The sequence below is a fragment of the Chamaea fasciata genome, unplaced genomic scaffold (genome assembly GCF_029207755.1).
Source record: "Chamaea fasciata isolate MVZ Bird 193981 ecotype frontalis unplaced genomic scaffold, bChaFas1.0.hap1 SCAF_10, whole genome shotgun sequence".
Lineage (NCBI taxonomy): Eukaryota > Metazoa > Chordata > Aves > Passeriformes > Sylviidae > Chamaea > Chamaea fasciata.
The window spans coordinates 23,214,367-23,241,723 of record NW_027094095.1 but is presented as its reverse complement, the minus strand read 5'-3'; the positions used below and the strand labels follow the sequence as shown (position 1 = coordinate 23,241,723).

Sequence of the window (27,357 nt, the reverse complement as noted above, 5' to 3'; positions counted from 1 at the left end):
AATAAAGACCGCCCCTCTTCCCCCCCCCTCCCCAAAGTGCCCGTCGGGGGGTTGTATGGAGGGCAAACAGCCCTGCCGCCCTCCCCGACCCCTCAGCCGCGGTCCTTCTCACCCCGGAGGACCCCCCACCGGCGCTCCCACGGGGGTCCTGTCCTTTCCACCGCGAGATGGGCTTATAAACATAATGCATCTCTCCAGCAGCTCCGAGCGTTCCTCTTTGTCCTCTCCATCAGGGTCTTTCCCTGCTTGGAACGTCTTCAGGGATGGCATCAGCCCCCTCTTTCCTCTTCCTAGCCCCTGCACGGGCACGTCCAGCGGGGCCGGCTCGGGGGGAACGAAGGGAGCGATGGGGGGTGACGAGTTGGGCGGACCCGCGGGTACCACCGGTGACCTGGCGTGATGCGCGTGTCGGAGACGGATGTGCTCGGCCTTCTCACGCTCGTTCGGTGTCGAAGGGGCCGTGGGAATGATGATGGGAATAATGGCATCGTGTTTTCTCTCCATGGGCAGGTGGCTTTTGTGTGCGCTGGAGGAGGGGGATTGCCGGAGAGGAAATGTTCCTCTTCCCCTGTCCTTCTAGTCCCTGTCCCCATCTGAAATCCGCATATATTTAAAGAGAAACAAATTGGGGTGTTTTACATAGCATAAGCCGCTCCTCGTTGTTATTGGAAGGGATTGAAATGCGCGTTCCCATTAAAATGACATTAGGCGAGAATTTGTTTTGCAAATGCGAAATGTAAATTCATTTTGTGCCAGGGTATGGCGTGAATGAGTAAAGGGAGGGTGGTTTTTGTTGTAAGGAATGGGTAGTTCGCTCTGTTTATTTAAAGAGCCGTTCTTCCTTTTGGGGGAAAAAAAAAAAGCTGCTTAAAAAATAATAAAAATCCCATTTGGTACAGTTTACATTCAGAAGAGCATTATCAAAACATTTTCCATTTGAGATGTGAGAATAGGAGGCAGCAGAAGAATTCTCCTCCCACCTCTGAGGACATGCAGTGAAAATTCCTGAAGCACAAAAGGTTTTTCTCTAAGGATATGATTATAGCCTTTTTTTTTTTTTTTTGGCATGAATTAATATTTTGTAAGGGCTGCGTTAAGATGATTAATTATTCTGTTTAAAATACTGTGAAACTCAAAACCAAATTATTTTTTTTAGAAGGAGAGGAGTAGCTCTTCAGGAACTTTAAAATTAGTGGGGAGGAAAGATAATAGCTTGGTGAGGGTGATGTTTTAATAACCTGCCCACCAAGGTGTGGATGAAGTGAGCTGGTGTGGGAGTGGGAGACAGAAGTGATGGTTGCCTAAACCCAGGACTGGTTCAGTACAAAGGAATTTTCTTTTAAAATGAGTTTTTAAATTTATTTGCCTTTGAAAAACAGCTCTGATGAGCCTTTATTCAATTCTGTGAAGGATCTGGGTGAGCACTGGGGTCAGGTGTATGCAGGACACAAAGCAGAGCAGTCCCATCCCAAAGTGGTGTCCAGTGCTGGTATCCAGCATTCCATCTGCCCCATCTCCTTGCACTTCCTGCTGCTGCTCTGGGTGAGCCAGAGAACCGAGAGGATGGTCCTGGCTCTGGTGTTTCATGTCCCCCAGACAAGTCTAAACTGTCTCCCCAGCTTTGAAACCAGAGCTCATGCTCATTGTCCTCGGAGCCGTCAGCTTTTTAGATGAAGCAGCACGTTCTGGAAGCGCTCGCCGCAAAGTCGGTGGGTGATTTATCTCCTGTTTTCACAGCCCAAAAGGGGCGTGTGGGATGCTCGCCATGGGAATTTGCTTTTGGAGCTGGGGGGGAAGGTTTGGGTCTTGGCTGTAGTGTGGCTCCTCTTCACACGACGGTGGGTGGGTGACGTGGGGTCAGACATCTCTGTTTTTGTCCCAGGAGCAGCCACGTCACAGCAGTGCCTTGCAGCCCTGAGTTGGAGGAGGAAAATTTACATCAAACAAAAGGCTGTGAAGGGCTGTGTGTTTATAGACAGGAGGCAAAGCTGAGATGTCCTCCGCCAACTTTCCACATCCATCCTGTTCTGTGGATGCCTCTGGAAGGTGAGGTGGAAGAGCTCCAGCCACCAGAGACACAAACACTTTGTGGCTGTGTGTGTGTGTGTTTGCAATTAAGATAGGAACTTGGGAACCATTATGTCTTGGAAGAAAATAAAACTCCAACCCTGGCTTCCTTGATGCTCTCCAGCACTAAATCAAAACTACTGTTCCCCTCTAAGGATCCCTCTAACGGACACCACCGGCTCCCGGCGCCATGACCTGAGGTTTGCACAGTTGAGATTTGCTGTTAATAAAGATCAGATGTTTATACAGTTGTGTTTCTGACTCAGACCTGTGAAAAAATAGGGATAGTACAGATGTGAAATTCCTTCTCTATGTGGTTGGAAAAATCCTTTTGAAAAAATTGAAAGACAAAATCCAGGAGGAATGACCTTCTGGCAATGGAAGATGGTGTGGAGGGGTGAGGGTTGTGCTCATGGGCACAAAGTGCTTCAGGCTTTGCCTCCTTCGTGATTACAAAGCTGGCAGGTCTGAAAAAAAACATATATGCCACATTATCAACCAATAATTCCTTCATGCTTAGTAAAACTTAAACGAGGCTTAAACCCTGATCTCACTGGAGTCATTAAATTGATTTTTTTTTCCCCTGCTCAAAGAAAGATCTTGGATGTTGAACACAGGCATCTTTGTCTTCTTAAAAACTGCTTTATTATTATGTGTACAGATCCCGTCTTTGTGTGTGTGTGGTGTGTGGGTTTTTTTTCTTTTAATTTTTAGACAAATGACAAAAGCATGCAGGAAAGGAATGCAGAAATGCCAGGCTTAATATAAAGCATGCAACTGCACTGCATGCCGGGAATCCTAAAGGATACAAAACCTTTAACGACAGCGGTTAATTTTTAACAAGTTCACTTGCATAAATATTTATGAACAAAAGTTTTTACACTATTATCTCTTGGGTTTTTGGAGAGAGAAAAGATCTTCACTGGGTTTTGACAGTAAGCTGTGATCTGGCAGAACAAATTCATGTTTCTCGCCTGTGCTTCCCAGTATGGTATAATATGGTTTGCCCTCGAGTCATCTTGGATGCTGATGGGTGGGCAAGCGTCCTGGGTAATTTTAGGGGGGAACTCTCCTTTTTCATTGGCTTTACAATTACTTATGAGAGGAAGCATCGAGCTTTGTGTTGTTCTTTGGTTTGTAACCAGCCGCTTAGGAACCTACACGGTATGTGCTCCTTACCCACAGATAAGCCTTTGTGCCCCGATGGGAAGGTATGCGGTCCAGCCATGAGTACATACGCAGAATTTACTTTTGCTGTTAGAATAACAATGAAGCAGGGCTTTAAAATGTCCTGGCTTTGTAAACATTTGGAGGGAGCCTGTTTCTTTCAAACCTGCAATTAATTCTGGATATTTTATCTGATGCTTTGCAGGTCAGTCATGAGTACCTTCCCATGTTTCCTAGTCTGGTATCTATGCTGGACATGTAGGTGCTGGGGATTTTCTAACCTTGCTTCAACAGCCTTCTGACTGGGCAGAGATTAAGTAAGACCTGATACCTGCAAATGCATTTTAATTGGAGGAGTTCAGATTTGGAAGCTTTTTATTATATTTCAAGTTTTTGGCTTGTTTTGGTCTGTGTTTGTAATGATGCCTGTTGAAATGTAGCTTCAGAGGTAAAAATACTGATGAGTTCCAAAGTGGTTGAAACCACTTCTAGCTTTTTTTTTCGAAACTATTTTTAGGTTTTAACCTTCTTTTTTTCTTCTCCCCTAAAAATGCTCACTTTTATGCAAGCGTTTGGTTTCCTGCTTCTGTGACGTGGTACAGAGCAGAGTCTAAATTTATATCCAGTGGTGTGTTGCTTTATAGAGCTGTTTATTTTGGGGAAAACACTTTGATGGGGCTCTCTAGGGCGAATTGTGGTTGCTTTTGTTTTGTGTAAAGATTGGTCTCCTCCTGGGTCTGGGTTTAAAGCTGTATCCGGCAGGAGCAGGTTTGGAAGGAACGCCAGGGGATGTGAAAGGTTTTTTCAGGTTAAATCCTGGTGTCCGGTGTCTGAGTGCTACTAAGGGAGTTTAATTTTTCTGTATCCTTTTAGTTTTTGTGTGGGATGCTTGTTGTGCAACATGTATCCAATTTGCTAATTAATTTTTGCTTTGTTTTTCTTTATGGGTAGATTACTCGATCCTTCCCTATATATTAAAATACTTTAAACCACATAAAAGGAGCTGGCAGAGGTTCATTAGCCCTATCATGATGGAAACTCTTGTACATTTTAAATATACGTAAAGCTCTTTAGGTTTCTAATTATCTTTTTCTTAACATATATTATTAAAACAAAGCATTGTTAGGCATTAGAACTTACAATCTGTTTATTGCTGCTCGCTCATAGGTGAGATATTTCTTGAGCCTGTTCTGGATTGTATTATAGAAACTGAAAAAGAAGATGATGAGAACCACCAGAGTTTCTTGCTGGTAGTGCAGGGTGAGCTGGGATGACAGCTGGAATTTTAACCTTTTTTTTAAAGCAGATTTATTTATTGGCTTTTGAGTTTTTTTCAAAGAGTATAAACAGATCCTCTAAGGCTGGGATGTCTTTTGAACTAGGTGGTTAATTAAATGATACTAACTTAGAGGCCAGAGACCTGAAAAATAAAGCAGGAGAAATAAAATATTCAGTGTTGGCTTTAAGAATAAATAAGTTTGAAACATTTTTCAGAGTATGAGTCCTAGTTTCTGTCTTGAGCTGGCAATAGGAGTTTGTTCTCAGCTCACCTGTCCTTTATCAAGCTTAGTCTTCAGTTTCCAAGTTGCGTGTCATTGACAGCAGATTTTAATTTTGCTCACATCTAGAGAGAATATTTTAGGAAATATTTAACTGTGCTAAAACTGCAATAACATAAACCACATGTGCCTGCCTGCTTTGTTTTTGAAGCTTTGTGTGAGGGAATGTGCTTTGCTGTTATTTGACGCTTGCTTTGATGTTAGATGTTTTATGATTAGTCCCTCAAACCTCAGATAGGACTTTTGGAAAACTTAAATGAGCTTGTCTATCTGATAGCTCTGTAAAGTCACATTCAGCTGTGAATTGTCTTGTGGTGTGTCAGGTTTTAATTTTCTTTGAAAAGAAAAAAAGTTTTAAAACAGTAATCTTGGTAGTATTAGGATGGAAGAGTTTGTGGGCTTATGTATTTACTTAGCCTGTGTTGGAAGCTCATCCTGGAGGAGGACCTGGTCCATGGGGGGATGGGGTCCTTGGTGGTTCTGGGGTTATGTCCTGCTCCCCTTTCCCAATGGGACACCTGCCCCCCTCTGGGATTAGCTCAGATGAATGGCATGGCCAGCCTTGTGCTTGTATTTATTTTCCACCGGTTTTGCATGTAGGTAATGCGGACAGCTTTGTGTTTAGTAGTGTTGTTGGTTTTCCTCTGGTGCTCTTGAGGCTGGAGTAGCTCATGTGGGTGAGGAGCTGGGCATGGTTTTTCGGGGGAGCAGCATCTCTTCACCCTCTCAAGGTGGCCAGGCCTGGGGATTTTCAGTGTGAGGTCAAGGCTTGTTGCTGCGTGGTGCTACTTTGTGCTTGAAGTGAGTGAATTTTCTTCCGGGACTGGGGGGAGGGGGGGGGGGGGGCGGGTTGTGCTGTTTCTCCTGGGGGTGTGAGTCTTTGACTTTGCTCCTCTGGCTGCTCTCTGAGGAGGTGAACTCATGTAGCATCCTGGGTGAGGTGGTGGGGAAGGAGCCTTTGCTTCTCAGGGCTTGTTTCTGCTGCTGGGGCAGTGCAGGACACCTGGACAGGTGGGTGCTGGGCTGGCCTCCTGGCTTTGCTCAGCAGGAGTCAGGTGATGGTTGAACCTGTGCTTCTCCATCAGTTTCTCCATCTGTGGCTGGTGCCGGTGACCTTATTCTGCAAGGAGATGGAGGTGTGGAATATCTTGAGGGTGTTAAAAACGAACTTGTGTTATGTCCTTCTGTATGTTTAATGCTGTCTTGAGCAGGTTGTGACATGGAATTGTCATGGTCTTGGTCTTCTGGGGATGAGAGTAGGGGAGGAAAGCAACTCCTCTGGGTAACTGGTTTCTGCCTCTGCTGAGCCTTCGCTTTCTCTGGCATCAGCATCAATAGAAAGTGATCTGTTTTCTGATGAAAACAAAAACTCAAAGACACCAAACCTTGGCTGTGCTGCTAAGTGCAATAGGACGAATTCAGCATCTGGAGCCAGGATGTGGAGTGGCGCTGGGGAGTTCTCCCTGTCTGCCCACAGAGCTGCCAAGGCCTTGGAGAGGCCGTCCTCCACACTCAGGAGAGAAGTGCTGAGCCCATTTCATTTCTTCACCTGTATTCACAAAGGTTTGATCCATGAGCTTGACCCCCAAGTTCTTTTGTGCCTTTGCAACAGGAGTTGGGAAAGGTCCTGATAACATCTCACAGAGGTGACACAGGTCCTTCAAAACCTCTTCTTGGGGGATGTGGGAAGGAAAGCATCTTCATGGTTTTACAATAAAATGCCCCAGAAATAAAATTCAATTTTTCAAAAGCTTTTTTTCTTTTAATCCTGCTCTTTAAATATGAATAGATTCCACTCAGTTGGTGTGGTGGGTGTTTTATTAAATGCTGAGGATTCACCTGTGCACGACACCACCACATTTCTCTCAAAATGGATTTTCTAGCGCTGCGTTTTAAGAGCATTTGCTTTTTTGTCTCAAGCTTACGGCTTAGGATTTTGTGCAGGATTGGGGTTAGTCCTTGTAAAATGGTGCATTTAAAGTAATGCACAAATTAATAAAACCCTGGGCTTTTACTTGTCGCATTGTAGGTGCGTGTTGCCAGGGATTTTTCGTTTCTTTTTTTTTTTTTTTTTTTTCTCATTAAAAACAAAGACATGAATGTGCTTAGGAAGCAGATCTGCTGGGATGCCAGCTTGGAAGGGTTGCATGCGGGTTTATTGGTCCAGCTTGTTGTCTGCAAATGTCGTGCTGCTGTCGCCCCAGGTTAAAATGGGGCAGGGGGGTCTGTGTCCCCCCTCGCCATGCCCTGCTTGTCGCCGATGCCCATAATGAGCTGCCTGCACCTTCACCACCCAGCCCGTTTGACCGGGGCCGCTAATCATTATTGAGCTTTGCTCAGCAGGATGCAGCGTGCTATCTGCCTGGCTGCTGTCCTTGCACCTGGAGACGGTGCCCGTGTCCCACAGCTGCCGGTGCCGGGGGATTCCCCGTGGGAACGCCGGAGGCTCGGTGTCTGGGACCCTGGCGAGGTCAGGGCAGGCTGTGCCCCTGTTCTGGATGCTGACCAGTAGCCCTGGCCTCCATCCTTTGACTGATACCAGCATGTGAGTGACTGCTTTGGGACACCAGTGACACAGCCGTTCCTTGTTACTGGTGCTGTGTGGTGTTTAAAGGCTGGGGTGGCAGGAGATACTTTGTGCTGCGCCTTGTGTGGTTGCCTTGATGAAGATGAGTTCCCTGTCAAAGGAGTGGCAAAGCAACAAATGGTTCCCGAGATAAATAAAATTTCCATTAATGAACTACAATGTCTTTGGATGCCAAATTAAAAGAAGTGTGTCTGGAGGATGAAAAATAAATGCATTTTCTGTCTCACTCACTAATTCTCATCTCTTTTGATTTTCTTTATCATCAGAAAGACATTTTTAATTTTTTTTAAAGCCAGTTGTGTTTATTTTGGTAACAGTTCATTGGCTGCTCTGTGTACAGAAGCTTTCTCTTGAAAGTACTGGAACTATATTGAAAGTGCTTTTGGCTGTCATCTTTTATTTTGCTTCTCCTTCGTTCTTTTCCCAAAGCTGGGTCGTTGCTATATCAAATGCTCTGAAACTGTCTGGTAGCGTTTTCCCTGTGGTGCTCCGTATAAACTGGAAATAAAAAGGGAAGAAATTGCAGGATTTGGATTTCTGCAGCTTTTTTCCCCCCTCTGTGTGTGTGTGTCCCATTGAAGTCTGAGCAGCTGTCTCCATCCGCACGGCCTGCTGATGGCATGTACGGATCTGTTTCTTGTGATTAAAAGGAGCAATAAGACTCCAGTCTTCATAGAGGGGCTGGGGGGGTGAGTGAGCACCCAGAGAGCAGTGTGTCTGTCCTCCTGCCTGCCTCTGCCTGCTTGGCCCAGTGACCAAGGGAGCTGGAACCCCCTGTGCTTGTCCCTGCAGCCTTGTGGCTTTATATCCCAGCAAAGGAAGCATCCCGTGCCATTGGTGGTGGGCTGTCCTGCTGCAGCATCTCCACCCCGGGGTGGGCTCCTGCATCCTGCACCGGCGACCTGCAGAGGCCCCGTGGTTTTTATTCTATTCTGAGGGTGTCAAAACATTTCAGCGGTGCTGCAGCCGCTCGCTACCGGCGTGCTTTGAAAAATACCCAGCAAGTGTCAAGCATCTGTCTGTGAAGGGGGAGGAAATCCCCCCCCGTTATTATTTTCTCCCGATTGTCCTCGCTTGGTGTGGCTTTGGCTATTATGGGTTTGTAAAATAGAACTATATATGACCTTTTATCTTACAAGAAATAGGTTAAGCCATTTTTAAAGAAAGTGGTGGAGTCAGCAGTGCTGCTAAGGAGCTGCTTTCGCATGGTTGATAGGCTGTGAAGCCGCTCAATGGACTTTGGTTTCAGAGACAATATCTGTTTAAATTAATCTTTGTCAGATACATGCCACTGCAGACAATTCAAATTCCATTTGCTTTCTGATCTCATAACAAAAAAGCACCTTACACTGGTTCTTTTATCGGAAAATTAACTTTTGTCTGTGTGTCCTGGAAACAGGGGTGGCATAAAATCTAGTTAAAAGGCTCTGTTATAGGAGGATTCTGTTTCTTTGTACAAGGCAGACTTTTTTTCCCCCTTCTTTCCCCTGCGTGCATTTAAAAAGAAGACGAGTGTTTGAGATAGATTAAGGAGAATGCCAGCAGATGGACCGATTCTGTTGTTGCTGCTGGCAACCATCTAAGCAGCCATTTTGAACAATGCTGATACCAGGGTACAGATAACACAAAGATGAGGATGGGATAAATATCCAGCTAGTCCCTTTCTCCCCGCCTGCTCCTCCTCCCTCCCTTTCACGCCGCTGCTGCAGCCCTGTTATTAGAGAACCCGATTGTTTCCAGAGAAATGCTTCATCCTCTTAGCTCGGCTGGTGGATGTCTAGCGTTGCTTATCTCCTTGATTTTCCTCATGGTTAGTGGAGATGCTGGCAGATCAGCTTCTCCCAGGAGTGCCCACAGCATTGGTCCTAAGCAGAATGGGATGTGCATTTGGGTGTTTTGCAGTAGCAATGCTCTTTTCCCTGCCCCAGTAAAGCATGGGGTGGTTGGTCCTTCCCTTACAAGTGGAGACAGTTTCCTTCCATCCTTGTGCATGTTTTATGTGCTTAATTACAAAGTGAGGGGCATGACATTGAGATCTCCTTTATGCCAAAGCAATTAGCATGGGGCAGTGATTGCAAATTGAGAGAATCCCCGTTGCCTGGTCTCCCGATCCCTTTCTCCTGCTTGTGGTGTTGTCTGGTGCTTGGGTTTCTGGGTCCTGTTCATCTTCTGGACCTGCTGCTCCTGGAGTTTGTTAGGGTCAGTACCACTGTCTCTTTGGCCTGCTGGATTTTTGACACAGGAATTGGTGGCCTTCTGTCTCTCTGCCTGGTTTCCCAGCTCCAAGGAAATAACCTTCAATAATAATGAAGAAAGCCCTACCAAGCTTCATCTTTTCATCTTTTCCTAGCAATCAACAAAAAGGCTGGTTTGTGTTTTGCAGTTGGGTCAGGATGAGCACAGGGCTGTTCTGGGAAACCTACTGGGCTTTGCCCTGAGCTCAGCGTGGTGTAACATGGTCCTGAATGTGGGACCTGGAGAGTAGTCAGGGGATGCTTTGTGGCCCTTAAATGTTTCTGGAGCTTAAGGTGGGCAGCAATAAGCTGGTGTGTTCCTCTTGCCTTGCCTGAGTCTGTAGACCATGGGCTGAAACTTTCGTCTGCTGACATTGCAGTACCTCTGAGAACTTTGGGTGAGGCAATGCTCTAACTGCAACTTTTGGTCCAGTTAAAACTTCTTTGGGGTTAAAAAATGTACTGATAAGTCTCAAATCTGTATAGAATAGAATCATGGAACATAGATCTAATTATACACAGTAGATGGAACTTTGCTGTGAAGCAGCAGATGTAAGGATTAAAAAAAGGAGCTGGGCAAGCATTTTATGGTTTCCCTTTTTAATTTGTCCCTTGTGTCTGGTATGTTTGAGGCAAAAGTTACTTCTTTTTTTTTATTTTCCTGCTGGGAAGTATCTTTTCTGTGTTGAGTCTCCCCTCTTTTAAGCCTGCCTTATTTGATCTGTAAGATGTGGACTTGCCATATTTGAGGTACTTGCTAAAACAAGGGGCATCTGGCCTGAAAGTAGAAAAATTGGGCTGTAAATTCCACTTGGAAATGTTGTCATGGTGTGTTGGGAAGTTGTTGAGTTCAGCTGAGCTCTCTAAAGACGTGGACTGAGAAACTGAGAGTCTCACTAGGGTTTTCTGTCTTTGAGGTTAACTGGCATCACTGACAGATGCTTTTTGTGCACTGAGAAGGCTCCAGTCCCTGTGTTGTCCCCAGCCACCTCCTTTTGTGTCTTCTGCCACGTTGCTTCACCTTGGTTGGCCTCCTGTTGCATTTGGAGATGACTTCTGGAGACTGGAAAATGGGTAAGGGAAGAAGTGCCTGTTTTAAGCAGATACTTTCTAGGAGAGGTGATGAGTGGGACAATGGAGTGTGCTCTTCTGTCCTTTGGTCCATGATGAGGTCAGACCTCAAAAGCTCTGGCAGGTTTTGGTGGAGAGGGACTGCAACGAGTGTGTGACAAAGTATGATGGTGAACTCAGGTGACTTCTGGTGTGCTGCTTCTGCTCGCTTGCTGCCTCTGTGGAAAATATTACTCACCAACAACAGGCACAAAGCAAGTGTTTGTGAGGATGACCAAGAACGAGCAGTGGGGTTTAGAGTATTTTTCAGCTATGCCCTCTGAAATGGCGTAGAGCGGAGCTTAGCCCTGTTCTTCCCCTGAACCCCTGGATGACATGGAAAGATACGTTGCCTCCCCTTTGTAGAGCTCTCTTCATCTCCTACTTCTCTTGAATTTGACTCAAGTCTGCTTTAGCTTCAAGGGACCCATCCCACTACATAACATTCAGGTTCTTTGGCTAACCCTCCTCAGGAGTGCTTGATAGCAGCCAGCTTTTTTGAGATTGAGGAGTATGTTCAGTGGTTTGTGAGGCTGCTGATTTCGGCCTGACCACGTTGTTGGGGGCATATGGAAAGAGCAAGTGTCTTCAGCTGCATCACTGTCCACTTTGAGTCACAGTCCTCATACAGCTCAAGCACCCATTATCTCTAAAGTCATTGCAGCGACATGGTTTGAAAGGTTCCCATGTGCTGTGCTTTGCTTAAGCTGGAAGCTATTTGCCAGTGGCTCACAGTGGGCTGCCTTCCCCGTGGGGTATCTCAGAGGCAGAAGGGAACTGGAGGTGTTTTACAACTGATGCTGTACTTGCTGGGAAAGGGTGAAAATTTTGCTCTGTTACCTTTCTCTCTGTGTTGTGATAAAATTTTTTTGTGACTCAAGCTCTGAAAAATCATAAAAACTTAGTAAAACTAGACAGGATGAAGATGAATGGTTAGTTGTTTCTAGTCATGGCTCAGCTTTTCAACTTTCCCTATAGAAAAGGGGATGTGGAAGGATGACTTAATGGGGATTGATGCTTTCCATGAATGATGCATCCCCTGTATCTGAAGGAGGCACAGGGCACTGGTAATGTTTTTCCTTGCCTGCCTGCCTGCTTGGGTTTTGGCTTGTTTCTGGTGGCTTCCAGCTCAGCCCATGGCCTGTGGTGCAAACACTGTGGGAAGGCCTGATGCCTAAAAGGGTTTTTTCCCCCACCCACACAGAGGTAGGCCACACCAAGGTTTCCTGGCCTGTGAGGTTTGATGAACCATTAACCTAAAAATGCCCTGAGTAGGAAGAAAATGTTTCCAAGGCCTAAAAATCTTGCAGTGCTTCTGAAGTGGGAATGGGAGCTGTGGTTTGCCTAAGCAACTTTTTGTGCTCCTGGCTGTGCTGTGAGCTTGGTCTGCTTTGTGGGTGCAAGGGTATGTTTGGGATCTTGCTGAGATGGGAAGGCAACCCTCCAGGGCTGGGTCAGCCAGAGCGGCTGCCTTCCAAGCAGATGTCCTTTTGGCTTGAGGCTCAGCAGGTTTAAGACAGGATGTCCCTATACTCCAGAGAGCTGAAAGTATTGAAATAAGTAACAGGCTGGGAATGTCTGAATCCAGTTATGAATTCCTGGGGAAGAGGATTTGGCAGGATGTCTTGTGGGCAGGCTTTGCATTATGGATGGGGGACGCACCTCGCTGTCCCGTGGGCTCTGCTGGGAGCCAAGCGCTGGCAGGGCAGCTTGGCTGCACGAGCCCCTTACCCTTCAGGACAGTGCCAGGTCCAGTTCCAGAGCTGAAGGAGACCACTGCCCTCCTTGTCCATTGCTTCTTCTGTTGTTGAATGAGGGGAGAAGCACCTCACTGTAAAGGTGGGACCTGTGGTGTCAGCCAGACATGGCTGTGTGTGTCTGCAGTTGTTCAGCCGTGGCTGTGGTGTGGTGGCACAGTGACATACGGGTGTGGTGGCTCTGGGGGTGGCCCAGAGGATGACCTAGTGGCTGTGTGTGAAACTGGAAGATGGGGCTGCCCAGGGAAGTGGGCACAGGGACACCCGGGTGGGGGGAGGTTGATTTTACTCCAGAGCTGTGTTAGTGGCTGGGCCTTGGAGCCTGTCTGTCATTGAGTCCCAGTGGTCACATTCCTGAGGGCTTTCCTAGAGCTGCCTCAACAGCACGGGTGACGCTGCAGCTCAGGAAGGAGCTGTGACAGCAGGATCCTGACCCTATTTTCAGAAATAGTAACAGCATCTCTAAAGGCTTCGAGGGCTTGGTTGGGAACGGAACGGCTGGGTTCCCCTGTGTCTGGCAGTGGTCAGCAGCAGATGCTTGGGGAGGAGATTAAGAAGCAGGGCTGGAGCAGAGGGATGTTTCCCTGGTGTGAGCAATCTCTCCAGCCAGAGGGCTGCCCTGGCCCTCAGCTGCAATGTGCATGCATTAGGAGATGGTTTGTGACAGCAGCCCTGGCCCCACATCTCCTGAAGCACTGGGATTATCCCTGAGTCTCCTTGGGGCGTAGCATCCCTGCTGTGGGCGTCAGGATGGCCCTCCCTGGCAGGGACTGCTGGCACTGCTCGGGGAGGCAGCAGTGATGCAGCTCTGGTGGGGCTAAAGAGCCTTTTGGAGGCACCAGCATTTTTTCACCCCACTTCGATGCCATCCTGAATCTGCAGGCTGAGGCTGGGGAGAGGAAGCAAAGCTATTAAGACCATCGGATTTTACAGGGTGTGAGGAATGTGTAGTAAAAAAACATGCAGTCTTCTATTCTTTTCCCTTCTCATCACAATCTTCTTGCTGGTTTGACTTTGCTAAATATTTTAGCGCTTCTCTAATTGTAGGACAAGTTAAATTCCCTGTGCTAATATTTGAACAGGGTTAGCGGTCTGGAGGCAGCTGCAACTCTCTGAAGGGCTGCCTCATCTCGGGGTGTCTGCTGTGAGTCTGGCCCTCTCTGAGACGCCCAAGGTTATTCATTGATGAACAGCCTCCAATGTGGAGATGTTTGCTGGAAAGAAGGAGAGCTCTTCAGCCTCCTGGTTGCGACTTTTTAATGTGTGGCTTGTTTGCTGTGGGCTGCAGTAGAGTTTGTAGCTGGCTGTGGATGATGCATCCAGAGGATGTCCCACGGACCACTTTGGATGGAAGAGCTGCTGCTCGGAAGCTCCTGACACCAAGTCGGTGAGATCTCTTTGCCTCATGGGTTTTGGACAGCATTACTGTATTTGGAACATGCAGCTGCTGTCAGGAGGCTGGGTGAAAGGTTTTCCTTGGAGCTCAGGAGAAAAGTGTTTATTCTTTAAAGGGGTAACTTGGGGTGAGAGAGAAAGAAAGAGAAGCAGCCTAATCTTGCAATTTAAATATATTTAAAGATTCCTTCTGTTTAAGTTTGCTTCCTAGCCTTGATCAGAAGGAAATGCTGTTAGCTAGAGAGTGGAATAAATCGAGGGCACCCTTATCTGTGCAAGATAAATTACTATTGTTTAGGAAAGACACTCCGGGGATTGAAGAATTTAATTAAATACACAGGGATTATGAATATGCATGTAAATTAGACAATCTAGATATGACATGGCTACAACTGCAGGGAATTGTTCGAACTTAAAAGTGTAATCATTCTTTTTATCGGGATGTGGGGATGGGTAACAAATGAGAAGATTCCCTTTCCCATTTGCCTCTGCCTCGGCCGGTCTCAGGTCATTAAGCAGTGGGAATTACCCGTCGCGGATCAGCCCTGCACAAGCCCGCAGAGACGATGTGCTGGAGCCTTTCTCCACCCTAATGAGCCTCTGCAGGAGCTGAGGGGGAAATGGGGGGTTGTGGTGAGGGGCTGCCACTGCCATGACCCAGATAAGGGGTTTGGGAGGGTGGGGGATGTGGTTTGCCTTCTGCTGAGACAGGGGAGGAGAGTGCTGTGGGCAGGGTGCGTGCTGCAGGCTTGCTGCTGGATCTCCTGCTACCTTCCCCGGAAAGAAGGATCCTCTCCAAAAGCATGGAAAGATACATACCGTGGTTTCAGATGTCTTCCTAAAAAATCATGGGGCTAGGGAGTGCAGGTATTGATTGTTCAGCTTTTCTGCTTTTTTCTGGTGGTTTTATAGCGGTGCCCCCCTCCAGTGTGATCACTGCTGTCTAGAAAGCAGTATGGAAATCGCAAAATTGTTTTTTAGAGACTAAGATCAGTGTCAACAAGAGAGGAAAGATTGAAATATTTCTTAAAAGTCGAGGCACCTGAGGAATTTACAATGAAATGTGCTCTTGCTGCCCTTCCTGCCAGGTCTGGGCTCTTTGTAGCATCCTGCCGATGTGCTCAGCCAAGGCAGGTTCTTCAAAGGACATTAACTGCAGTATATGGTGCTGCCTTGAATGTGTTTAATTTGCAACTCTTAGAGGTGACATCTAATAACAATGCAGGGAAATATTTTTCTTTTTTTCCCCTGTGTCTCCTTTGTTTGACTTCACCTCCATCCGCTCGGTTTCATTGTTCTGCTAAAATCAGATGTCTCTCAAACTAGAGTCCAGGATCTGCAGGTGAAGAAATAAATTGCTACAAGCCCCCCAATTTGTGAATTATTTGTAATTTTTAAAACGGGCAGCAAAACTTGGACATGATCTGACTTTGAACTTTTCTTGTCTTTAAAAAAAATAATAAAGGAGACGCTGGATCTTGACTGGCTGTTTTCCCTCACCTTCCAGCTTTTTTGCTTTTCAGTGGACCAGAGCTGGATGAAATGGATCAGTTCTGATGGCAGATCCCCATCAGGACCCCCACGAGCCAGGGGCAGGAGCAGAGCTGAGCCCCTGGATGGCTTCCCTGGGGAGCTGGGGGTGATCTGTAGGGCCAGACCCAGGTCTGCTCCGGGTCACCCCTCCACGGGTGGAGCAACAGCTTCTCTCTCCACCTCCACCCCCATCGAACTGAGGGCTTATGGTAATCAGGAGCTCAGTCCTATCCTGTTTGAGCCACGTGGGAACAATTCCTATTTATCACTTTGAAAAGTGGTTGATTTTCCAGCCCTTGGCTGTGGGTTCTGATTAAAAAACAACAAGGAAAGAAACCCCCCACATCTGACAATGTGAAATATTTAAAGCCTCCACACTGCACGTTTTTTCACAAATCTTAGAAGACCTGCTTTTTTATTTTTGTCAAGGAAAAAAAATATAATAGAAGAATATTTGTATGGGTGCACAAGTGCATAGAGAGAGATTTGAACCTTTGTAGTAAAGTATTTCTAATAAAAATTTAATGTCCTCAAGACAGTGTTATGGCAGCTCATTACTACTAAAGGTCATTTGAAGAGTATTGATCCTAAATGTTACAGCCGAATGTAAACTTTGACTGTTACAGTTATTAATGTGTATTTATGATCTATGGGATATGTGTAAAGGGAAAATGAGAATCTAACGGTGTGGTGAGCTCATTTGCTTCAGGATTGCCAAAGGCTGAGTTCATGCAATTCACCTCGGTTTTAAGCATGTCTGTCATCTTTGTGTTACATGGATTGAATCTTATTTATTTTTATTTTTTTTTCGCTGGAAGAATTCTTTAGTCCTGCCCTAGAAAAGGAATGTGTTCTTGAATATTTGGTCGTGCCCATGACACAGCCTGAGCTTTCCATCTGTGCCTAAATGTATATTGGGGAGCAGTGTTTTGCATTCAGCTTCCACGCTGACACAGAAGTACCAAGGGCTGAACTTTGTGTGTGACTGAGTTGCAAGCATAAGTAGGAGCTCTGAGGAGCATGAATCTACTCTGAGTGTAATTAGAAAGTTATGCCACTGAAAAGCAATAGTAGTTTTTAAAAATTGAATTAATTAAAAATGTTAACGTTGTATACTAAGAGAACAGGTGGTACTATATTTATATTTATATTTATATTTTTGCTATACTGTAATGCACCTATGTTTGCACATTGGAGGCAGAAAGTCTGTATTCACAGGGAATTTTAAGGCTCTTTATATTAGAAAAAAGAGAGAAAAATAGACAAGAAACCTGTGGTGGTAGGAGGAAGATAAACGGTGCTTGTGATATTTCAAAGTCACATTAATCTTCTTTTTCTTCCCTTTTTTTTTCTTTTTTCTTTTAATGTATGACTTTCTCCAGGGAAATTGTCTCCTCATGACTGCAGCGGATTAATGTGCACAGATCAGCTCCTGCATTATTTTTCTGTTTTGACAGGGTGGTGATTTTTATACGTACGTCCCTTTCTGCTGAGATTACAGCTCATCTTGGAGTTTGGAAGAATTCCCTGCCAAGAAGTGGCAAGGAACGGGAAGCAGCCGTTCCCATGCACGATGTTAGCAAGGAGGTCTCCGTGGGTGGGGAGGCTGTGGGTTTGGTGGTGAGCTTTGGGAGCCTGGTGGAGGTTGGTGAGGGTGAGTACCCACCAAAATTCTGCTGTAGGTGCTGGGACTGGTGGCACAGGGTGCTCTGCCTGGTGCCCTGAGGATGCTGATGTGGTTTGGTGAGGATTCAGAGCTGGTAGCAAGGTGTGGGCATCCAGTAGTACAGAGGAGTCAGTTTTAGATGGGTTTGTGAGCGCACAGGGAGTCCTTCGAAAGATCCTGCTGCTCTCCAGGCTTGTTGATGTCAGCTTATTTATTTTAAATTTCAGTTAAATACATGTTTTTCTGGTGATCTCTGGTAAAGTTTTGCTTAAACCAAAGAGTGACAACTGAGCCAACTCTGGCAAACCTATGGGAATGGGATAGGTTTGGCCTTTCTTCTCTCCCTGTGGCTCCCACAGTATCTCTGGGCACAAACTTGACATTGCATTTCTGATGATCATTGCATCCTGTTTTTAATGGTTTGTCTAGACAGTGCTGACATAACTATGAAAATACTTTGGTGACCTAGTCTAGAATTAGTGCACATGAAGAAATCAACCCTCGCTTCTGATGTTTGCAATCAGTTTGAATGACTGTGGCACAACTTAAGAGGGAGGCAGATTTGGAGTTGCTCCAAAGACCAAGTCGTGAGCAAAACATCCAAACAAACCCATGTGGTAAATATGCATTGTGTAGGGATAACACCAAAATGCAGGTCAGCCACAGTTTGCCTTGGAGTTGCGTGACAGGTTTATGGAATCTGGTGTAAGGCTGGAGTTCCCCCTTGGTTGGCCCAGAGTTTTTCTGGGAAGCACATAACCCAAACTCTGAACTTGGTCTGTGTGATGTTGTTCCTTGTATTTGGAGAAACTTTGTCAGCATAAAAACAACGTGTTCCTTCCAAAGACTGGCTGTATTGTTGACAATGCCTTGGATTAGGAGTTTGTAGACTTGGGGACCAGCAGTGTGTCCAGTCAGTTAGCTCAGAAATACCTGGCACATCAGTGCTGGTGACTCTCAGCAGTTTAATGGCACTGGACTTCACTGGGCCTAAAGGCAGGTCACTCCAGAGTGTGTGACCTGCCTTTAGATTACTAATCCCAGGTATTTTAGAATAACATAAGCCTCCTGAGCTGTAGGGACTGCGTGGATATTTCTACAGACTCTCTTCAAAGAAACCCGTGTCCGGTCATTTGCTGATGTGGTGAGGATTGGGACACCCTGGAATAAGGGTGTGACTGGAAATGAGGTCCTTGGTTGTAACATAGCAAGAAAGCTGTGGGAAAGATTTGGTTTTGGTGGGGGTCTATAGTGCCATCTTCAATGGGATTGGTAGCCTTTGAGAGCTGGGTTGCTGCCCTCAGAGGGGGCGACAGCACATTCCCCATTCATGTAGTGTAAACAGGGAAAAAGGGGGCAAAATATGAAATATTTAGTTCATATGCAGGGAAATAAATAACGTGAAAGGGAGTCTGACAGAGCAGTACGATGGTTCTGTGCTTCATGCATAACTAGTTAGTGCGTGGAGGCACTTCCCAGATATAAGAAAACTGTCTGCTACCCCCAAGAACTCCCTCTCTGTGTGGGGACAGGAGGAGGTTTCCAGCCATCGTGAACAGAGAAGGAAGAAGAGGACAGACAGGTTGCGTGCAGGGGTTTAGCTTTCTTCAGGGTTGAAGGAGAGGAATGGCAATGCAGGTGGAGCCAGGAGCAGTGCCTTGTGCCAAGGCTCTTTGGGGGCTTGCAGGTTTGTCGGCATTTAGGGTGGAGAAGTCCCTTTGGGTGGCAATGTAGTCCATCCTGTCAGCATTAAGTGTTGCTTTGTTTGCCCAGTGGCTGTTTTTATTCTTGGATTGCCACGTGGAAAACATTGGAGCTGCAAGTGTCTTGGAGAGGGGCAAGAGCAGGGGCCCATGAGCTGGGCAGTAGCCATAGGGTGAGAGCTGGTGTGGACTGGAAGGTGTCCCCTCTGGTATGCTGTAGGATTTATTGTTGCAAATGCCTAAAAATTCTTCTCTTACTCTCTTCTGCCTGGAGAAGCCCTAGGGCAAGCAAGAATGAAGAAAGATGGCCAGTGAAACGTGTGGATGTGACCTCAGTCTGGCACTGGGGAGAGCTGAAAAGGTCTCTCAGCTTGGTATCTGCAGGAAAGGGATGTGTGCACTTTATTGAGGAGGGCAATTAGGGATTTTATCAGCTTTCTGAAAGTGAGAGACCCCTCCTGCTGTGGATGGCTGGGGGTTGTGTGCATGGGGCAGCACTAACCCTGCATTGTGCAGGGGAATGTAGTGAATCCAGGTCCATCACCCTGCTGCCCTCCCTGTCTGCACTGGCATCTCCCTGTGTGGGGACAGCAGCAGGATGGAGGTGATCTGCACATGTGTGCAAGACCCAGTGTGCAAGGGCTTGATGCCTGATGATGGTGCAGTGGCTTTCTGTGCCCTTGAGCCTTTTGCAGAAGCGCCGTCGCAATAACCAAAGGCAACCGGTCATGACATTTCGAGGCCGGTGGGGAGCCTGGCCCGCCTGCCTGCTGCTGTTGGAGGAGGTGTTTCATGACTACCATTAGTTACGTGCTTGAAGAGGGAGGAAACAAACCTTTACTGAATTGGAAACCTTGTGAAAAGGTCACACTTCTGAAAAGCTGCGCATTTTAAGACTGCTCAGCTCTGCAAAGCTGCCTTTGAACTGGAAGAGTGGGAGTTTAACACCCTTTCGACAGCTCTGGGCGTATTAAACCCACAAAGCAGGAGCTGGAACCAGCCGTGGAGTTTAACTCTTACCAGGTGCATGGCCTCAGGAGGAGACAGGGGCCTGTCCCCTGGTAGGTCTCCAAGGGAAAGCAGTGTCAGTGTCAGTGTGAACCCAGACCTTCTGCCACACATCAGAGTATTCACTTGGGGAGGAAATGGTGCAGTGGGGGAAAACTCTTGTTACTCAAAATTAGGGACATGTGAGGGTATGGTTCCCCAGGAACTGTGCTTCTCCGGTGACAGTAGAAATACTCAGGTTTTTAAATTAAAAGACAGGGTAAATCTCTTTCTTCTTGGGTTTGGTTGTTATGTTGTGTTCAGTCCCTTTTGCCTTGGAGACTCCTATTGAAGTAATTTACTTATATCTAATAAAAATCTTATATCTTTTTCCTGGCTCTTCTTCTTGGTCTCTTTGGGTACCTGTTTCTTCCTTGTTCCTCTACATAACCGACTTCCCAGAGTGCCAGCTCCATCTCTTCCTGTATCTTCTCTGCTTTGCTGTGGCAAGGAGGCTTGCTCACCCCGATGAACAACGCAGGGAAATCGCTGTTCATCATTCACCCAGCTATTAGCATAGGTAAAATGTTCATTACTGGCTATTAGTTTGAGACTGTAGGTGCTAATGGCCCCATTCCAGAGAGCATCAGGCACTTGCAAAATCCCGCTGGTGAGCAGAAATTGACTGCTATTGATCGATCAGTCTGGGAGCACCAGCCGGATGTTTTGAAAAGGGTTTAATAGTGCTTACAGGGCAGCTGATCCCTCCTTATCTTTTGGACTCTTCTGAAGTTTACAGATAAGGAGCCCAGGCTGTGTCCCTGCCAAGTCAGGACCCGGTCAGGTGTGCTGGGCATGGGTGCCCTTGCCCTCTCAGCTGGAAGTTGCCCTCCGTGCCTGCACTGTGAAGCACAAAAGGTACCTTAGCCCACTGTCAGGGTCTCCTCACCTCACACAGAGTAGGAATGTGTCAGCAGATACATCCTGGTGAAGTGAGCGGAACCTTCCTTAGCCAATGAAATCCCTGAGTTGCGATTCTTTTCATCCCTAGTGCGAAGTGAACTGGAGAACTGCAGGGAGAACATTTGCTCCCCTGGATTTGGGCCATGGTGTTTCTGGAGAACTTGGTCTTTTGTGGTAATGCTCTAGCTGAAACTGGTCACCTGCTCTTCATTGCTCTGCATAGATTATTTGGGAATGTGTTGTGTTTTCTCCTGACAGATGTTTTCGTGCAGCCGCAAGTCCATAACTGAGCTAAGGCAGCAGTGAGCCTGCAGATGGTACAGGTTTTCATAGCAGTGTCTGTAGGCAGCAGGAGAACCTGCAAATGCTCAACTGGCTGGCTGAAAAAACAGTTTCCTGTTGTCTGTGGTCTGCTCAGGCTCAGAGGCTGAGTGATCTTGCAAATGCAGCGTATCACGTCCACTGTGTATTTTTTTCCTATGGCTGGTCCAAGGGAGACTTTGTTGACATTCCCAGTGGGTGTAAAGTATCCTCTGCTGCTGTGCCCTCTCCATTTCTTCTCAGCTGAGACGTGCCTCAAGGTCTTGAAAGAGCGGGACAGGACTGAGAGGACCTGGAGATGCTTCAAACAGAATATGCTGCTCACGATGTAGCCTAATGGCTTATGGTGTTGGTGAGAGCTCAGGGCATCGGGAAGAGTACAAGGACGGGTGTCTGAAGTGAAGACCTGCTTAAAACCAAAAGAGAAGAAAAGCAAGGACTATGAATGGATGGAGTCCAAGCAAGTTTGACCTCTGCTTGTCTCTGCTCAATATCTGAACCACTGGGTACCACGTCTGGTGGGACCTCTGACTCCTGTGTGTGAGCTGACGTCATTTGAATTAAATTGTACCTACCTGGCTTGGATCCTGCTGGCATAAGGGATTATTTTGAAGAGTCATCTGTGCTGCATAGGCTCTGGTCTCACTGCTCCTTGTATCCAGTACAGTTTTTCCTTCGGTACATTTTCACTTCCCCTCAGCACTGGCAGTTGCCCTATCTTTTCCTGCATCCCAGAAAGTGAGGTGGGAAGCAGGGCTGGGAAAAGGCAGCGTGAAATGCCCAGCTTTGGGTACCCCAATAAATACTGCTTGTGTCTTTGTGAGGCTGGGACTGTTACTTGAGGGTCAAGCCGTGGCAGGTGAACACTTCTTGCAAGTTAATAAATCAGTGGTGCGGGCCAGGGAAGAATTCTTCACGGCAATGAGTCACCTGTTTGTGGTCCTCTGGCAGAGGGACTGCTGTGCTGCCTCCAGTCTGCAGCCCTCCCTGTTCAGACACCATCGGCTGGAGAAAGTGCTGATGCAGCCTGCAGTGTCTGAAACACGCCGTTGCCATCTGCCTCCCTGATGGAGTTGGAGCGGCTTCTTTTTTTAACCTGAGTTTGCTGAGTCTTGACTAATTAGCTGCCTTTGGAATTCGTAACATAGAAAAATGCCTGCTAAGTTTGGGATGGAGTGGGGGTGCTAGGGCACTGTACAGTCACAGGTTTGTTTTTTTAAAAGGAAAGAAGTCTAATTCGAGCAAAAACAGATATGCAGTAGACTGATCGGCTTGATTCCTAAATTTGAATTCCAATGGCTTTGCTGTTTCCAAACTCAGTGAAAGTGGTCAGTTCTCTAAACTGTGGCCTTACCTGGTCCTACAGTTTCCTTAGGGGACGGAGGTCATGTCCTCTTGCTGGTTTGTGGGGTGACGATGAGCTGGAGTCCCCTCAGTGTGCCAGTTTGGAGCAGGTTGTCGGTGTGATGGGAATGGGTGTGAGGTGCATGGGGATGTCCGTGGTAGGCTCACGCTGTGCCCCAGGTAAGGCCTGGTTGGAGACTGATGGTGGCTGGGTTCCCTTTGCTGAGGATGAGGACAGGCACTTTAGGGGTGATCTAACTGGTGAGGGAGGGTCCATGAGCAGTTAGAACAGAGGGTTTTGTTGCTTTAGTCCAGAGAAGGGGACGAGATGAATCCTGACTGAGGTGGCTCAGGGTGATTGATCTTTCAAGACTTCTTCTGTCTGTATGATCTACAAGGGTTCAAAGACCCATCTCTGCTCCATCTTGTGATCCCTCAGCAGGAGTGATTTGGAGTGTAGTAGGGATGTTTCTAGGTAGGGGAGGAAGTCCACTTGCTGTGGGAAGGGAGCACCATTCACCCTGGTGTTGGCCCCAGACTCACATAAACAGTATGCTGAAGCAGCCTTTACTGCTTTGAAAGGAGTTCAGCGTGTGAGGTCCATCTGGCACTTTAAATGAGTATGTTTATTTCAAAGTGAGCAGACTTTTTTGATATTTGGGGTTGAATTGCCTTTTTGAACCCGTAACAATCCTTACTGCTCTATCCTGTTTCTCTAGATCTGCTGTTGCCAGTGGGTAGAAGGGCACTTCAGACTGGGAAGGTGATGGAATTAGTTTTCCTTCGTTCTGGGCCTTCTGTCTGCTCTGGACATGCTGCCAAAAATTTAATCCAGTTTTATCTTAACGCAGATCTTCAGCTTGTAAACTGGAGTGACAATTAGATGATGCCTGGGCAGCAAACCTAATAAGAGGCCAAGCAGAGCTGATGTTTCACTCTTGCCAGCAGAAGAGCAGACTAGCTAGCTGAGACATCCCTTCTCTAAACAGCTTTGGCATCCAGACATTTCACAGCAGCTAAAACAGATAAGCTCTTCTCCATTTTGGCCATTGGGAGATGTCTTTGCTGTGCTGGGGGAAGCATCCTGGAGCTTGCTTCCTTGGCTGTGAGCTGCTGTTAGGGGCTGAGGCAGATCCCAGCTCCTTTTCTTGCTGCTCTAGCCTGTGGGCAGAGGGAAGGTACTCTGCCTCCCTGAAGGCTTGGGAAGAAGAGCAACACTCAGTCTTCAGAGAACTGCCCTTCTCTGCCTTTCCTAAGGTTTCTCTTTCTCTTCTCTTAGACCTCCTCCTGGATTTCAATGAGGACCTCATTATTTTTGGAAATGGACTCTTAGTATTTGTCCTTGTGTTTCTCTGCCTGTAGGTATTGGTTTCCCAGCAGAGCTTCCCTCTTGCAATCATGACCCCATGTTGCAGGAGGATCTGTTTTGATGCCCTGCTTGCTTGGCATCTCAGGAGATTCAGGGAGTGGGAGATCCTGGCCAATTGCCTAGCACTTGCCTGTTTGCTGTGAATCTCCTACAAGCAGCATGATGAAGGATAGATTGGTGGCATCAGTGAAACTCTGTGCACTGCTGCTCTGTGAAGGTGCCCCACTTAAAGTCATGGGGGATACTGTGGCTTGGGGTGCTGTAGAAACTGTGTTCCTTTCTGATTTAATGCTCACTTGATGTTCTGCTATGTATTATTAATTGCAGCCACCCAAGAGTTGAGGGGGGTGGACTTTGCCCTTCAGGGTTGGGATGTTTGTGCTGGTGGGACTAGTTTGTGTCCCAGCTGCTTTCTTTCCCATCAGGTGGCTAAACAGGTTGGAGGAGACAGTCCATTCCCCACAAACTTTAGCTGGTGAATTTTGCTCTGGACTTTGATTTTGTGCCATTGGACAAAGAAAGGGAGCCTGTACAAATGCAAAGTGAAAACCTTGTCTCCTGGTATTTTTGAGAACTTGCCTGTAATTGTGCATCCCTGCTGTGGCACATTAGCTTAAATAAAACCTACACCTGGCAGGAATATTAGAAGACAAGAAGTTGCAAATGTCTCCAACATCAACTTTCTGCAGTACCTTTTAGCTTGGCCTGTCAGCTGTTGATTGGCAGGAGGTGTCAGAGGAACACAAACATGTTTTGCTGATGGTCTTGTGCCAGGGATTTAGTGTCTGTACTTTATTTGTTTCTATTTTTGTAGTTTAGCTTCTCTTTTCAAATTTGTATTTCTTGCTCCCCACCTCCTTCCTTTTCCACCTTTGCCATTTTTGTGTTGTCTGTCCTGTCCCAGTGGCTGTGGTCTAGGGGCTGAAGATTAGAGGATTACCCTAAAGGATCTGCAGAAATACTCAGGCTAAGTAATCCCCACCTGTTTTCAGGTGACTGATGTTCATGCTGTGGGAGTGCATCTCCACGGGGGAAATGTACAGAGATGAGCAAACATAGAGTTGAAGATGCCGTGCTTCTGTCTCTTTAGCGTCCCATGGTGACCAATCCAGCTGGGCAGTGCAGGGAATAGCCCTGTTGAAAAACGGGAAGGGTATGGGGCGCCTGAAGGAGCACCACAGTTGAATAGTATCCAGCACTGGAAATAGAGGCAAGGATTGATTTTTTTTTTTTCCCCTGAAATCTTTGTGCTTTAACCAGGTACTGGACCAATATAGTCTTTAAGATGGAGAAGCTCATAAGATGACCAATACTCCAGCACAATGTGTGGTGAGCCTCTGTGGGTTAGATGGAGGCTCATACTGGCTACTTTGACAAAGCTGGTGGCAAACCCCTGAACAGGAGCAAAGTGGAAGATACCAGCTCCTTTCCAAGCATACCAGTACCAGGTGGTTCCAGTTCTCCTCAGGGTGCCAGGAGCTTGGCTTTCTGCTTGTGATGGTTAATCCTCCTGTAAAAATCGAATTCTTGGTCGCTTGGGAATTGTGATGCAGTAGTGTCTCCAATATAATAAATGGCTTTGAAACTCAGAATGAACAAGTGATATAGATTACACTTCTCCCCCACTTTCTTCTTTTTGTCTAAACCAAATTCATATTGCAGAACTTTAAAAATATACAGTCTAATCTCCCTGGAACCTAAAACCATTGATCTTTCCTGTAGGGCTTCATGAATGTGTTTTGTTTTTGCAGCGTAGCTGTCATCTTGAAGATCAATGATTAAAGTAAGGCTTTTTTCCCCTAAAACCCCATTTTTATCTGCTGGTGAAGCTGTGGTGAAGCGTTGAATGGGTGCAAGATTCATGGCAACCCTTGTATCAGGAAGCAGAAATTAGTTGTGTTTGTTTGCTACCACATACCTACCTCACCATCAGTGCCCTTGGTAATGTTTATGTTACATGACCGTAATGATCTGGGAGTGGGGGAAAGAAAGACACTTTGGGTTGAAAAAAGGCTTGGTTGCATATAAATATTTTTTTGTTTGAAGCCCATCCAACCAAAACCAATTTTTAAGCTATTTTGGGCTGTGAGAAAGTATGCTCTTTTCCTACAGAGATGTAGATTGAGTGTTAAAATACGCAGCTGATGTCCTTACAAAGACCAAATCACTGGGAAAGAAGACAAACCAATTAAATGCTGGAATGGAAAACCCTTAGCGGAGAACCTTTGCCTGTGTGTGATGCGAAACTGCTATAAAATACATAGAGGTCTATTGGCAAAGAGGGAAGAATGCCAGTTGAGGGTTGAAGAGTGGATCCATGCCATTTTGCACTGTTAGGATGTCATCACACATGCACAAATCTGCTCATGTCATAAATTGGCCTGTTTGATCCTTTTTCCTTCCAGAAAACTAAACAGAAGTGTGTATCCCAGCTGGGAGCGTAGGAAATGGGTTTTTACAGAGTTCGTGTTCCAGGCAGGAGAAGAGCTTGTGTACAATGGACTGTATCTTAAGTTTGCACATTTGACACTTAGCTTCTATCCAGCCTACAACATGGTTGTGTAGGGTGTCCTGCTTAATAATGGGGAAAATACACTCTGCTAACACTCATCCTTCCTGTCTCTTAGGGAGGACATGGGACACGTATCCCAATACCAGGCCAAACTCATGTCTGATGCCTTCAGGGGCTTTCTTTTTGTTGGAGCCTTTGCTTTTAAGAAGAATTTTACTTGATTGTACCTTCCATTTGTTCCTTAAGTAGATGCCTGAATTCTCTGTGTCTGTGAGGATTTTCAGCACAGAGATTAGAGATATGCTAGGCAAGACAGGTAGGACAGTGGTTAAATTGATCGTAGTGATCCGTAAATATCACCTTGCCTTCCAGGTATTTACATAAATAGAAATCAGAGTAAATATTTGTGTTAGGATAGACCCTACCAGTATGCCAGCTGATGTACAGACTCAGGAAGAGACATGTTGCCTGCCAGTGTCATCTTGGCAACGTTAAGTGGGTGCAAATGTTCCTATTTACCCTCAGGTTCTTGGGGTAGATTTCTTTTTTAAACGTTGTTGAATCAGTTGAATGTGGGGTGGTTTATTTTTTTTTCCCTTTCAACTTTGAGATCAGAGTTATTTGCCCTCCAGATTAAAACCCAGCTTTGGAAATGAGAATGAATTTATGGAGTGTGGTGCATTTTAATTAGAACATTTAATTAGGAGAGAATTCATGACAGTGGGTCTTGTTTTAAAATGATCAAAGATGTTAAATGAAAACAAAAGGGAAAAATTATAGAGAAGCATAAAAGATTTATTTTGGGTATCTACTCATCAAAGGAGATCACCTTCTGTCCTGTGCTTTTTTTTCCAAAAATAGCTGAGGTGCTGCCTGATTTCTGCGGGTCGGTGTTGATCTCTCTTTGTAATTAACTATGAAAACAAAATGCGCAGTTGGGAGGGGAGGGGAGTGAGTGTCAGCAGACTGCTGAAAATCGCTCAGGTGTGTGAAATGGCTCCACTGTCTCACCGCCGACTGCCCAGGAAATCACGCTGTGGATTTCTCGCTTGTGTTTAACGTCTGTGTCGTCTCCTCAGCTTC

The 27,357-nt window shown here is 46.3% G+C and overlaps 1 protein-coding gene across 1 annotated transcript in view; it reads left to right on the top strand.

Annotated features, from left to right (window-relative positions):
• Nucleotides 1-27,357, top strand: part of ZSWIM5 (zinc finger SWIM-type containing 5) — a 95,851-nt gene that overhangs the window by 974 nt on the left and 67,520 nt on the right. The window lies entirely within an intron of this gene.